Below are 14,779 nucleotides of genomic sequence, written 5' to 3'. Positions count from 1 at the left end.
AAGAACTGAGTGGAGAGTGTAAAACAGTAGTGTGTGTTCTTAACTTTGTGTCTACTGCATATGGATAGAGATGTTATTGTACTTGAATTATTATTGAAAACCTAGAGCGCATGTGCATCGTCTGCGTTCTAGGAATTGCTCTAAGTGCTTTCTATGTGTGCTCTCACTCAGTCCTTACCACAAGCAGCTGAAACCAGCAGCTGCTGTCTCTATTTTCCATAGTAGTAAACTGAGGGAGAAAACAGAAAATCTCTTCAAGGTCACTCAACACGTAAGGGGCAGACCAGGTCTCTAAATCTCCAACTCTTGGTTTGAATAACTCTGCCTCGTTTATCTTTTCTATTGCAGAAAACTTTCCTTGCCTGTTTTATCTTATTTGACCTCATTAAATCCCTGTGCAGAGAGTGCAATAGAGTCCACCATCCCTTCTGATTCAAGGCAGTGTAATACATCTCCTTTTAGTCAATCAATTTAACTGAGACAACCTCGGGAGTGTAAAGGAAAATTGGGAGCTTGTGTTTGTACATGCTCAGCTCCTCTGAGAAACACTTTCTCCTGAACATCTACAGATGTCCGTGGAAGACCTTGAGATGGTCATTTAAGAATTTTAGCTGCTGCATCCTGTTCACTTAGAAAGTCATGAAAGCAATTACAAATCACCTAACAGCTGAGGTATAATATTCAAGATGAAGAATCTGGCTGAGAACAGTTACACCAGGGAGATCATGACAGGTGATTTTTTTTTTTCAGTTTGGGTACTTTGTGCTAACAGTTGCCTTTCTGCCATACAGTGAGTGCTAGCTATGTTAGCTATGAGCCAGTAAAAAGGGAAATTTAAACATCCTGAGATGTTTATTGCAAAGAAAAAGCATGGACGTCGGGGCTATGCAAATCCGTGCTCTGAGTTTTAAGAGCCATATTATCTTAGTTACTTCCTAAGACAAATCCTTGGCCTGTCCATTCACAGACATCATGATAGCTCCAATGGCAAGAAAGAGATTGTTCCCAGGAGGGTAGCTCATTACTACCAACAGCCAACATTTCCTGAGCGCCTACTGTGTGCCAGGTTCTGTTGCATGCATACCACATGTTACTTGGTGTACATGTAGCATTCTTACTCTGCCGATAAGGAAAACAAGGCTGAGAATATTCTCAGCTCACGCAGCTAGTTCCCCGCAGACTGATGACTGCCAAAAATATGGTACCAACTGAATGCGACTTGTGTGGTGTCACCCTCCTTTATGAGTATAGACTTGGTCTCCAGTCTGTTTTCCTTTCTTGATTTCTCTAACTTATCAGCCAAGGAAGCTGTTTTCTCAGTGAGCTCTGCAGCAGCTGCCTCGATTTACTTCTGCACCATTTCATTTTGTTAACTCTCAAAATGCATTGTGCGTGGATACTCGCACGTGTGTGTGTGATGTATGGGGAGGGGGATGGAAACAACACTGGGGAGTCAGTTCTCTCCTTCCTACTTTAAAAACTGTGTGCTTCTATGCTTGAGAGTGTCAGTAACTTATACTGGAAACAGAGTTTTTCAGGCTCTCTGTGCTGCCCTCACCTAGAAGCAAAGCCTCTGCCTCGTTTCTCTACCTTTAGTTTACACTGGACCTGTACAGCAATCCTGTTTCATTCTGATACATTATCTTTCCTCTTTTTTTCATAATTTCTCCCATAAACTTAAACCTACAACACCGTTCTAGCCCTTAGCATCTCACGAAAGTATTTCTCTGTCTGTACCTGTGAATCGTCTCTGTTAACCACATGCTACCAAATACTCAAGGATTCCACCTGTCTGGAATGGAGCCTTTTCTCAGATAACAACCACAAACATGGTCTTTTCAGCTTTCAAGTCTTGATATTCTCCCTTGAATTTCTTATACTCTTTCTATTATTCAGAAGATTTTTTTACTATATTAAATTTATGCAGTAATTCAAACCTACATATTCATTTCTTTAGTTGCCAAAAAACCAATTTGCATATTAAAGCCATGGAAATAAGGACTACATCAAGGTCTAGATTTTATCCTTTTGCAGCATGATGTTGGACAAAAATTAATATTTTTAATAATCTACATTTCAATAAATATCTACAAACAACACAAAGGTACAGTTTTGGTACACACATGCATAGAGTATTATGGGATTTTTACAAGTGTGAATGAGAGCATAATAAAATCAAAAAATGAGTCATTCATAAGAATAAAACCATGAGGAGATAATGTGTCCTTCTGATGAAACTGACCAGGAAATTACCGGTCCACTTTCTCACTTACGTGGTCTTGCACCTTACTAACTTTCCTTCATTAAAATGTGATGCTTAAAGTTGACGACAGAATGCCATTACAAATAAAGAGGAAAGCTGTCTTAGCTTAAAATAAGTTGCAATTGCATAACATATGCTGTTTTTAAAATGTCTTCTGGTAGTCATTTCTCATACAAATCTGTGCTGTATTTTACATAACTAAAGGCTCCCTGCTATCTCAGCAGGGTCCCTCCAGTTGTCAGTCTGAACACATGCAAAGTGAGGCAAACAACATACCTTTGAGGAGAACAGCTTGCATTCAAATTTGTATCTTACTTTTAAGGTTATCAACTCTGTTTTTGCTTATGTGGTTTACTGACACCGCACGTTCACGCAAGGAACCTCTGAATTCCCTAATGATGCTCCAATTTTCTTAACAAAAACACCAGTGAACTTTCCCCTAGGCAAACCAGATGGAAACGAGATCATTTCTGCAAAATAAACAATTTGACAAATCTTGAATTTTGAATGTACTGAGATGATCCTGACCTGTAACTCTGCTACAACAAGCCGAACATTAAAGTCCACATGGTAGGTATGCTAATGCGAAGCATAACCTGTATGCAGGAATTAAGAACAGGTGATCTCCATTTCAGAGAAAAAAGTCAAAACCTGAAAAAGAAATATGACGCAGATGAGAGCCCTGGGAACCATGCTTGGATAAGGTGGCATGGGCTCACCAGACACCTGTTTTTAAATGTTTCTTTTTTAACATTACCATTTATATTATTACACATGAATAAAATAAACTACATACAGCAGGAAGAACCATGAGACAATCAGAAATTATACAAATGTTACATTCACAGTGATTTGGCTATTTGTATTTGGCGAACTTGAAGTAACTATCTTTCCTATCTTGTTGAGTCTAAATTTCTGAATGAGGATCAGTATCTATCATATCTCATCTCTATTAACTTAAAACATCTATCTTGATCTAAAAACATCTTAGCCCCTAACCTACTAAGCTTAATTGAAAGAGTAAACTATCTGGTCTTCAAACCCATCATAGACTTGAGAAGGGATAAAACTTAATTAGCTGAGTGAACCGGAAGTACAGGTTAGCAGCTTCCAAAATGAAAAAATGACTGAGACAGTTTACTGCCTGAACAGTCACCCAAAACTCTCTATAACATTGGAGTACCATCTTTAGCCTTGTAGCCCAATATATCTGACAGACATATTTGCAAGGCAGGAACTATTAAGGACTTGCTTACCCTGTCTTGGCAGAGTTCAGATGTCGACTCTGCCTGCATCTAAACTTGCCTATTGTTAGGCAAAATTCTGTCTGGCAGAAACGAGGACATTTTGCTTAGTGCCTGGTTTGCTACATTAGAAGCCATTTCCGTAAGGAGGTTCATTATTATTGGTCTTATACAGAGAGGAAACTAGGTTTGACTCAGGGACGTCTCTCTTTTCCTTTATCTTTCTTTTGTAGGTAAGGAGATAGGAGCTGAAAAGAAAGAAAGGGGAATATAGAAATATAAAGGGAAAATAGAACAAAAGGTAGTATATTGAATCTGTTCCTCATCTCAAGGCCCTAATTGTTACTCACAAATAAGGTTATTTTTTAATTCAATGGTATTGAACTTTATATATTGATGCAAATCATGCTCATGTCAAGTACTAGTCTAATTTCATCAAAAGACTATATATCCTAGGTCTAATAGATAGATATGATTCTATAGATATATAAGGTAAAATAGTTAAATAAAGTCTTCAAAAGCCTCAGAGACCTACAGAATATGACATGTAAAGATATTTTATTATTCTAACGATTCCTTGACAACAAGACAAGTTAACTCCTGGCAACACCTAGCCCATCTCAAAGAAGGTGATGAGCATCATCAGATACCTTTATCGGATTGCCTCTCACACAAGATGTAGCTAAAGTCCCTTCCTGTTGCTTTCTCAGTTACAACACTAGGATGAAAGCAAGTATTCAAATTCCCTAGTTCCACACCTACAATTGCTGCGCCATACACTCTCATCTGCACCTGAAAACCTGGATTGAGTAGACTACATGGGGATGACTGTGCTTCTATTGCCATTGTCTGACTATTCTTTTCATGATGATACTGCAAAACTCTTCGGTAGATGAGGCAAGGCTGTGGCGTAAAAATGGGCAAAGGATCCATACAGTCCCCCAGAATTCCATCTGGATGGCACTGATTCCCTTGGTTGTGACTAAAACAGTAGTAGTCACAGTTGGGTTTTCTACGTCTTAATCCAAAATCATCTGTTTTTATTTTTATTTTTTTCAAGACAAGGTTTCTCTGTGTAGCCCTGGCTGTCCTGGACTCACTTTGTAGACGAGGTTGACCTTAAACTCACAGCGATCCGCCTGCCTCTGGCTCCTGAGTGCTAGGATTACAGGCGTGTGCTACCACGCCTTTCAACTAAAAGAGATGTACAAAATTTGAGGGAGAACATTTTGAATTAAAAGATTATTATAAAAGGGCGATAAGCTAGGTGACACAAACAATGGAAACCTTTCTCAAGTTCTGCAGCCTGGAAACCACTTGGTGTCTAGTGAGGCCCTGCTGCTCTAGCAGTTCTTACTTGTAGGGAGGGACAAGGGAGCTCCCTTAGACCTCTTTGCTCCTGGTAACAATCCCACTCCCAAGGTTTGGCTCTTATGACCTGATCACATCCCTAAGCCCTCACTGCCTAACCTTGGAGTTGGGATCTCAACACTGGAATTGTGTGGGGATTCCAGCCTTCTACCCATAGCACAACTGGTCAGATACCCAAGCACTCTATCTCACCTATTTAGTGATCAAGTGAGGGTTCTTTGCATCCCTACAAAATGCAACTAAATCTAGATGATTCTTCTGCATCATTGTGCGGCCCAGCCGCTAACCATCTAAAACCAAGGCATGGGGGAATCCTCATTCTTGAAAATTATTTTTCTCCAGACATTAACCTAGAAGTCCAGGGAGCGGTTTCCTTCACTAAAGTGCTTGCACTGTCAACATGTGGACCTGAGTCCAATCCCTAATCCCTATGTCTAAGAAGCCAAGTACAGGTTCAGTGCGAGATGCTGTCTTAATTAATGAGATGAAGAACAAGAGAAGAGGATATTCAACAGCAACCCTAGGCCTTCATACACAAGCACACATGCATGTGAACACATAAGTGAGCACGCACACATGCACATGTATCACACACATGACAAAGGAAAAACTACAAAGGATATTAATGCCTTTCACTCACAGAATAGGCTCAGCATTTCTAAGCTTTTTATATTTCAGTTCTATTTTATTACTACTGATTATTATAAAAGGCAATAATGTCATTGTTTATAAATTTAGTGACATGCACACGAACCATTAAGATAGCCAAGTTTCCAATGTTACTATTCACTTTCCCTAGTTTGAAAATGGTGCTCTCTTTGCCTCTTTTCTACTTTTATTTTTTAATTAATTAATTTATTTATTCACTTTACATCTCTACTGTAGCCTGCTCCCTCCTCTCCTCCTGGTCCTACCCTCCCTCCCTTCTCCCCACTCCCTGCTCTCCTATTCCTCAGAAAAGGGAAGCACCCCCTTCCCCACTCACAACAGCTCATCAGGTCGCATCAGGACTGAACCTGTCCTTTTCTCCTGTGGCCTAGCAAGGCAGTCCCACCACGGGGAATGATCAAAAAAAGGCAGTGAACAGAGCCCATGTGAGCAATAGCTCCCGTTCCCCTTACTCGGGGACCCACATGATACCTGAGCTGCCCATCTTTTCTTCTTTCATATTCTCTAGTCATCACCTTCGTGGTCATTACTCAATATTCTTGGCCTTTTCATTTTCCCTAAAGGCTTGATTTCCCCCAAGACCTACTCCCATTTTTAGATTTGTGTCTTTAATAAGAAACTCCGCACAACTATATTAAAACCTTTTGATTATCAGCTTTGCATCTAGATGGCTGTATTTCATATGTCTGCACATAATTTCATTTTCCCCATATTCCTTACAGTGCTAACCAACTAACTCCAAGCTTTCCTTACTCTAGCCCCCAGACTAAGAATTCCTCTTTTTCTCCCTTTCCTATGCTAAGACACACTCTCTTTGCCCTCTGGCTTTGTGCTGACCTGTAACAGCTGATACTGTGTAAGGTGATTGGTTGAAGTACAGGGAAAGCGGCCCAGAAGTGGTCCATCAGTACAATAGCCTGGAGATTTGGAGAGGCAGAAACAGGAAGAGAGGCATACTGAGAATGAGCAAGGAAAGATATATGAAAAAGATTACAAGTGAGAAAATAAGGACTCCAGAGGAGAACAGCCGAGGGAAAGGCAGCGAGCAAAGGGACCGCTCTCACAGAGTGCAACAGGGACCTTGTGAGTTGTAGCTGTCCTTGACCAGTTTCCCGCAACTCCATTTGGGTTTGCTTTCATGTAGCACTGTTTGTCTTTGGGCGTGCTTGCAGGCATGCATGCATGTCTCTTTTATATGTTTTGATAATATTTCTAGGGCTTTCCTATTTATAGCCGTGGCCTTTATCCTTCACCTATCATTTTCTCCATAAGCTGCCCTTTGTGTTTCAAACACCTTTCTAGGGGAGACCACTTTTTCCAAGAGTCTTTCCAAAAATCGCTTATGCCCCTCCAAGAGCTCTCCCACCTCTTATAATCCTTCTTGGGTTTGAAGATTAGGAGAGCCAGAGGCCTTCACACTGTTGGCTAGTTTAACTTCTGGCCACATGTTCACACACCTAACACCATTTCCCCAAGTATCCTGTTCCCCCTTGTAGCATCAAGAAGTCATGAGCTGAGCTGGTAAGATGGCTTAGCAGTTAAGAGCACCTTTTGTTCTTGCTGAGGACACAGGCTTGATTCCCAGCACCCATATGATGCCTTGCAACTGTCTCTAACCCCAGTTCCATAGAATCTACTGCCCTCTTCTGGCCTACTAGGGCACTGCATATACATGGCACACTGACATACATACAAACAAAACACCCATGAGAATAAAAAAAAAATTTTGTTTTGTTTTTCAAGACAGGGTTTCACTGTGTAACCTTAGCTGTCCTGACTTCTGTTTGTAAACCAGGCTGGCCTAGAACTCTCAGAGATCCGCCTGCCTCTGCCTTCTGAGTGTGCCACCATGCTCAGCTTAAAATAATTTTTTTTTTAAGGAAGCCACAAGCTACTCCCTTAAGAGGGCCTAGCCTCCTGCCCCGTGCTATTAGAAATGCTTTGTTGTAAGGTTTCATTTTGCTGGCAGTCTTTGGCACTGTCTTTTCCATTACATGGTGTCACTGCAGGCAAAGCGTTCTCTGCACCTGGGTGCTTTGTGCTTCTGAGTCTTTTTAAGCTATTCCTTTTCATTCTGTGATCCTACCCTCCCTCTTGTCTCAGAGTCTCTTTTATTTCTTTTTCTAGAACGTGGGTTTCACTGTAGAAAGCCTGTTATTTATGGCTCCTCTTCCCCTTTGCCTTCCCCATACTCCTTTCACATTTCTGAATGCCTTGCCGTGGCCCCTGTCTATTGGCAGTTCTTTCTTCTCCCTCTGCAGACTTCAAACATGAGCCTCTCCATTCCAAGGTGGGGTTATTTACTCTGCATATGCCATCTTTTTTAGACAATTTTATTTTAGTTTTTACTCTCAGCTTATCTAAGTACCTTCAAAAGTGATTTTGAAAAAAAAAGCATAAATAACATCTAACACTTTCCATATTTCCTCCCATATAATCCTCTACCCCAAAGCACCTCTTTTTGTTGTTGTTGTTGATTGTTTGGTCTTGGTTTTTAGATTTTTCAAGACAGGGTTTCTCTGTGTAGCCCAGGCTGTCCTAGACTCACTTTGTAGACCAGGCTGGACTCGAACTCACAGAGATCCTCCTGCGTCTGTCTCCCCTAGTGCTGGGATCACAGCCATGTGCCCAGTTAAGCATCTCTGTTTTAGAGCTACTACATACCTTCCTGTCTTATTCAGCACCTCATGCTACGTTGCTGCATTTAAGATCTTCTTCAGGTCCTTTCCACTCATGGGATCTGTAGCCATGCATGCAGAGGGCGTTGCCTGGCTGTCCCAAGAGTAGCCAGCACCTGTTTCTGCTCTGGACAAAGGTAGTAGTATCCATGCGCATCTCAGACGTTTTGTTTCATACTTAGCTTTTGCTGCTCTTGGTTCTAAGTCCCTCTGCCATTGTTAAGTTTATTAGCATCACTGCTTGTCATTTCCAATGCAATCGCCCCGTGTCCCTCATCCCTTTGGCTTTAGCTTGGGGAAATCACTAAACTCCCTTGTGCTTCTCTTCCCACACAGAATGCCTTCCTTTCCTCTGAGGTGCAGATCAAGCGCCATTCCGATGGATGCAAATGGCTACAGATGTCTCTGTATTCTCCCCAGGTGGACTAATAATTAGACTCCCTCACGCCATCCCTAAGTGGGCAGCAGCTCTCCGCCTTCAAATGGTTCCCCCAGAAAACTCTTTAAAGTCTTCCTACGCTTCCCTCCCGATTCCCAAGTTGTTGGTTTCCCTTATCTCAGCTTCCTTCTGGCTTCTTCTCAATGGAAGATTAAACACAACACCCCGCACTTTTTTCTTTACTGTTCCTCAAACATTTCTGTCTTTTATCCCTTTTTCTAGTTGTGCCTACTGCCTTGCCTCCTTCATCATTTTCCTATCTTCTTTATAATTGCAAGGTTCCCATGTGCCCTCGATGGACCGCACAAAAAGATTTAAAAATCACTTCTGACCTCCCCTAACTCCCTAGCCTGACTTAAACTAGCTTTTCTCTCCATGCCAGCTTTCCTGTGACTTGTTTGTTTATGCCATGCTCTTTCCCTCACTTTTGTTTTTCTGTTCTGTGGCTTTATGGTCTCCTTGGTTCATGAATGAGCCTTACCCAACCTCAAGACAGACAGCACAAGGATTATTGTCTAGTTGAACAGTGGGGAAGCCACTCGCTCCATGTGTGGCCATGAGCCGGCTGTGCTGAACACTCACTTTCCTTATTCACCATCACACCCTGACAAGGTCAGTGGCTGCTGTGTGAGGCAACAGCATCTCAGAACTGCATGGGCATTGCCATTCCTCCTGGCATTTCCCCTTGGGCACCAGCATCATAGAATTAAAAAGGAGAAAGTATCCTTTTGGTAGAAGGGCCATTTAGGCTCTGTTCCCTTCTGCAGTAGTGGTCTCTGGGCTCATGAGGATGAGCCTGGAATCTGCTGTGGAGTAGCGGAAGTTCTGTAGACAAAGCCCCACTATTGTTTAGCAGGATTAGTGAAACTTTTGTGTTACTCTGTCATCAGCCTATACACATCAATCAGGCAAATGCATACCTTTACACTAGAGATGACCCTCTCAGGGTCACAGTGACAAGAAACACACCTTTCAAGGGTTATCTGGCATTGTTTACAAGAATGGTCTGCTTTCTGACATGTTTACTTAAAGCACCTCTTTTATGGCTATGTTAGTAATCTGCATTGTCATTTACAAAGGTACATTCTTATATCTCAAAGCTATCTGGATCCATATTATATTCTAATATACTATAACATTAATTCTCATGATCCAGATCCCTAGTAGAGAAACGCTCCTTTACATACCTTAGAATTAAAGTCAGGCTTGGAAAAGAAAACAGAATATTGAAAGTTGAGTCTGAGTCAGAGAGCCTAGGCCATCGGGCTGACTGACAGAGACTGTGAAAGGGCAGAGCAACTTGGTAAGTTTTGTCTTGGGGTACCTCACACAGGTCATGTACCCCTCCCTACCTCAGTGACTTGAATCTACCCAGCCTGTTACTAGCAAAAAACAGCACTCCAACCTGGAGGTCACACTTACCTGCTTTCTCAGTTTTGCCCACGTCCACTGACTCAGATAAGTCTTCTATAACTCAGAGAACTGTCAACTAAATTCAATGCCATGCCAGATGCCAGTGTTACCCACTAGGGGGCAAAGCGGTGTTTTTTATCATTTTAAGTTCTTGTAGAGAGATCTAAACTTTTAGGTAATGGGGATGGATAATTAGATTTTAGGAGCCACAGCACGCTACTACATGAATCTTTTTTCTTTTACCTTTTTAAATGTTAACATGCTCTTGACTTTATCAGGGTATGAGTGAGAAAAGAATACAGGGATATAAATGGCATGCAGCACACAGCAGGACATTTTAAGACATGTAAACATCACGATGGGACTACATGGATCTGATTAGCAAACCCGATGGCTCATATTCTTATCATTTTTTGTGGGGAGGACTCATCGGATCTACTCCCAATGAGTTTTAAGATTATATTATTATTAACTGAGTCACTCTGCTGGAGAACAGATCTCCACAATCATGCATGTATAAGATGCTGTGACCTTTGGCCAACCTGTCTTGACTCCCACCCTGCTCCCCCCTTCCCCAGTCCTGGTCACAATAATTCTCTGAATTCGACTCTTTTAATGAGATCACACAGTGCTTTCCTCCCAGGACTGTCCTACTTCACTTTATATTATGTCCCTTAAGGTCAGGCCTGTCCCAGCATGGAGACTTTCCTCTTTTAAAGACAGATATCTCATTGTGTGCATAGATAGTTGAATAGATGTTTACCATGCCTGAAAATATTTTTACAAAGCGTTTTTATGGTTTCCTGTGATATTTCAACACACATATACACATTGTTATATTTAATTAACATTAAAGAATGTTAAAGATGTCTGTCTACTAAAACATCATTTCTTACTGGTGAAAGCATCCAAAAATATTTTCCTCTAGCTTAAAAAAATATATACATTATCAGTAGCTATAGCTACCCTGCTATGCACTATCACACCAGACTGGCTTACTATAACCTTACTACACCCTTTCAACAGGGACTCTGATCAACTGTATTCCAGAATACATTTAGAGGCAATGATTGAGAGATGTTGACATAAGTGGTGAAAGGGATGAGGCAATCAAAATCAGATGTCAAGAGAAGTGAATGATGCCCAATTTCCTGACTCAGGCAGCTAGTTAGATACTGATGTCATCTGGTGAAACAGAATGACTCAAGCTTGGTCATCCCTGGTGAATTTAGAATATCCGATCATAAATACAGAATTTTGTGTTGGAGTCTAAGAGGTCAATGAGAAGTCCAGGGACATGGAGACAGCTGGATAGATGAGTCTAGAACCTGATAAAAGATGGAGCTTCAGATATAAATTAGAAACCACCGCTGTATCATAAATCCCAAGACCTTAGAAATGCCTAGTAAGAATAATCTTCCTAAATGAAGGTTATGAGGAAAAGTAGGGCTGGGGCTCAGCTATGAGATGCTGAAGAATCAGTAGCTGAAGAGATTGGAAAACTAAGCAAGCATTGCACTTCAGACTCCAAGAAAAGGAAAGAAATCAGCAAACCCAGCAAGGGTTCATGGGTAACATGGGGAGTGTTTCTGGTCCTGTCCTGTGGGTGGCATTAGAAAGCTTATCAGCAGGCATCTTATTAGAGGGATGAGAAAAAATGAACAGAGCATGGATAAACAGAGCCAACTTCTTTTTAATCCCTTCAATCTATTTGGCTGCGAAGGAGGAAAACCACGTGCTCAGGCTACAGAACCAAGCACACCTGTTTATGGGACTCTAACCCCTGTACACACGCTAGCTAATAAATCCAAGATGTAATGGAGGCACAAAGGGCTAAGTAATTTGCCCGAGGTTTAGCAGTGGCAGAGCTGCAAATAGAACCTGCGTTGTCTACCTACTGAGTCTGCGCTGTTTCTCAGTGACTGAGGAATCTCGTGAGCACATTTTAATGTTGAATCAAACATTCCAAAGTGTGCTTTTCTTCTGATAGTAAGATAGTGCACATGTACCCAATATATCTGCATTTATAGACATATTTTATACAGATTATACTATGCGTACATATGTATAGCCTACCTACTATGTTATTTAAAACATTTCAATGAAATAAATAACAATGAAATGAAAGTATGAGATAGAAATAGATATGAAGATGAGTCTGTTATTTTACTCCCATTCACCATTGGATCTCCCTGTGACCCCCATACTGGAGACTATTTCAGACATATGAAAAACGATAATCTTTAAGAATGGGTCTCAACCCATGACTTGTGACACACACACACACACACCCCCCAGGGTCACATATCAGGTATCCTGCATATCAGATATTTACGTTATGATTCACAGCAGTAGAAAAATTACAATTAAGGGCTGGAGAGATGGCTCAGAGGTTAAGAGCACTGACTGCTCTTCCAGAAGTCCTGAGTTCAATTCCCAGTAACCACATGGTGGCTCACAACCATCTATAATGAGATCTGATGCCCTCTTCCAGCAGGCAGGCACACATGTGGGCAGAACTTTGTATACATAATAAATAAATAAATTGTTTTTTAAAAAGAAAAATTACAGTTACAAAGTAGCAGTGAAATAATTTTATGGCTGGGAGGTCACAACAACATGAGGAGCTGTAATAAAGCGTCACAGCATTAGGAAGATTGAGAACCTTTAAGAGGAAGTTTTAAGAGGAAGAATGAACTTGGGGCATTTTGGTTTCTATTACTATGTGACAAGTTTTACAAACTCAGTGTTTTAAATGTGTCTTCATTAGCTTACCATACAGTACAGTAGAGGGGCCCGCCAAGCCGTCAGAACTGGCAGGTAAAAACAAACACTGAAACCATGCAAACTCGTTTTCACAGCAAGATGAGCCTACAACTCAGCCATCTCAAGACCCTGTCATGGAGACCAGGAACATGAGCTCCAAATGACCAAGCAGTTCCTCCAGTGCCTTTTTATTGAAACCACTCCTGATCTATCTGGGCATTGTTTTAATGTTTAATTTTGTAATTAGCATATAAAGTATTAGCTATCATTATATCTTTTGGAACAAAGTATATTTGAGCAGACTGTCTTTCCCTTTGTCCCACACTGTTTTGAATGCTACTCCCTAGCCCTTGAATGCCTTATATTTTCCCAAAGTACATGCCCCAACAAGCATATTCCACTATTTTGTTAATTGCTTTTGTATAATTTATTGACCAAAGAGCTCCAGGGACCAATACATTATTTCCATTAAATAAGTGCATGGTGAGCTGATGTCCATAGCTGGCCACTGCTGCTTCCATTGCCCTTTGCTGAAGTGTACTGTCATTTACTTTTAACAGATACACTGACTTTCTATTTTTTCAATCTTTATTTTAATTACACCAAATATCCACTTTTCAGCAGTTAATTATTTCTAATAGGACTGCCTATATTTTTTTACTGAAAACATACAGATATGAAGAAATTTTGGAAAAAATCTATTAGATCACAAAGCATCAGTCAATTTCTCTCTCTTTAGATCACTTGAAACTTGAGTTTCACACTGTAAGAAGAGTAATGTATTTTAAGCTGATAAGCCCTGTGCTTAGCACACTTGTTGTATGCACGAGGTCTATCTGGACTCTCTTCCTTCTGAGCCTTCATCTCAGCACAGGAGAAAGCTCTTCCTGGACACTTAGACACTACTATACCCCTCCCCCATACATGCTAGCTCCTGTTATAAAAAGAAAAGCTGTTTTTAAGCTTTGGCAAAATGCTGTGCATTTGAGATGACTTGGAGAAATTAGTAATGATTATGCATGGAGGCAAGGGGTTATCGCCAATTAGAGTGTCTTTTTCTCCTTTGGTCTGTCACTAGATTCTAGAATTTTCAAGGCTGCCTCCCCAGGTCATTTCTGCCACAACTGTACTGGAGTCAGTGTATTATATTGTTACTCATTTGGCTACCCACAGAGACTACACTGTGGCTTAGAATCATATGGTGGAATTCAGTGATTATTTTTCAAATAATTGAATCATATAATGTTTTATACAGTATCTTCACACACACACACACACACACACACACACACACACACACAAGTTCAAGGACATAAACTGTTACAGTCACCTAAACAGTGTAGTATACATTTGTACACTAGGGCAGATTTAGTCTTCTTAGCCTGGGTACATTTCGTAACAGCATTCACACTGTGACCATCTGGCCCATTAGTTGTAAATACCGATTTGGCAGAATCTTCAGGGATATGAGCATAGTTGTGGGAACATCAGGAGCTTGAAAAATCCTATCACCCAAAGAACATATTACCTAATACCTAATACTACCCATTATCCCGTACCAATGGCCTTTTTAAGAGAACATTGTAGACCAGGCATGGTGGCACACACTTTTAATATTGGCACTTGGAAAGCAAAGGCAAGTGAGTTTCTCTGTGAGTTCAATGCCTGCTTGGTCTACATAGGGTGTTCCAGGACAGCCAGGGCTACATAGAGAGACCCTGTCTCAAAAAAAAAAAAAAAAAAAAAAAGAGTGAACATTTTAATGTTTACAAATGAATATACAAATAGTATGAATTTCTATTTAGACCAATTAGATCTCCATTTGTTTCTCACCTCTAGATTCCTAACCTGGGGGCAAAGAAAATCTACTCATCAGAGTGTCTATTGCCAATTTAACACAGAAAAATCATCTTGCAAGTAACAGAAATAGACTATG

General features: G+C 40.8%; 1 protein-coding gene and 1 long non-coding RNA gene across 3 annotated transcripts in view; one reads left to right on the top strand and one right to left on the bottom strand.

The window, feature by feature from the left end:
• The window catches only part of Syt1 (synaptotagmin 1), a 402,656-nt gene that overhangs the window by 285,672 nt on the left and 102,205 nt on the right, over positions 1 to 14,779 (top strand). The window lies entirely within an intron of this gene.
• The window catches only part of LOC127183584 (uncharacterized), a 71,142-nt gene that overhangs the window by 194 nt on the left and 56,169 nt on the right, over positions 1 to 14,779 (bottom strand). Inside the window, exons 2-3 of the long non-coding RNA XR_007830047.1 lie at positions 2,792 to 2,914; positions 2,540 to 2,702 (exon numbers count right to left, since the gene is read on the bottom strand). This is a non-coding gene — a long non-coding RNA (uncharacterized LOC127183584). The remainder of the gene's footprint in view (positions 1 to 2,539; positions 2,703 to 2,791; positions 2,915 to 14,779) is intronic.

Source organism: Acomys russatus, chromosome 31 (genome assembly GCF_903995435.1).
Source record: "Acomys russatus chromosome 31, mAcoRus1.1, whole genome shotgun sequence".
Lineage (NCBI taxonomy): Eukaryota > Metazoa > Chordata > Mammalia > Rodentia > Muridae > Acomys > Acomys russatus.
Note: the sequence above shows the minus strand (reverse complement) of the source record. Positions and strands in the feature narration are given on the sequence as shown.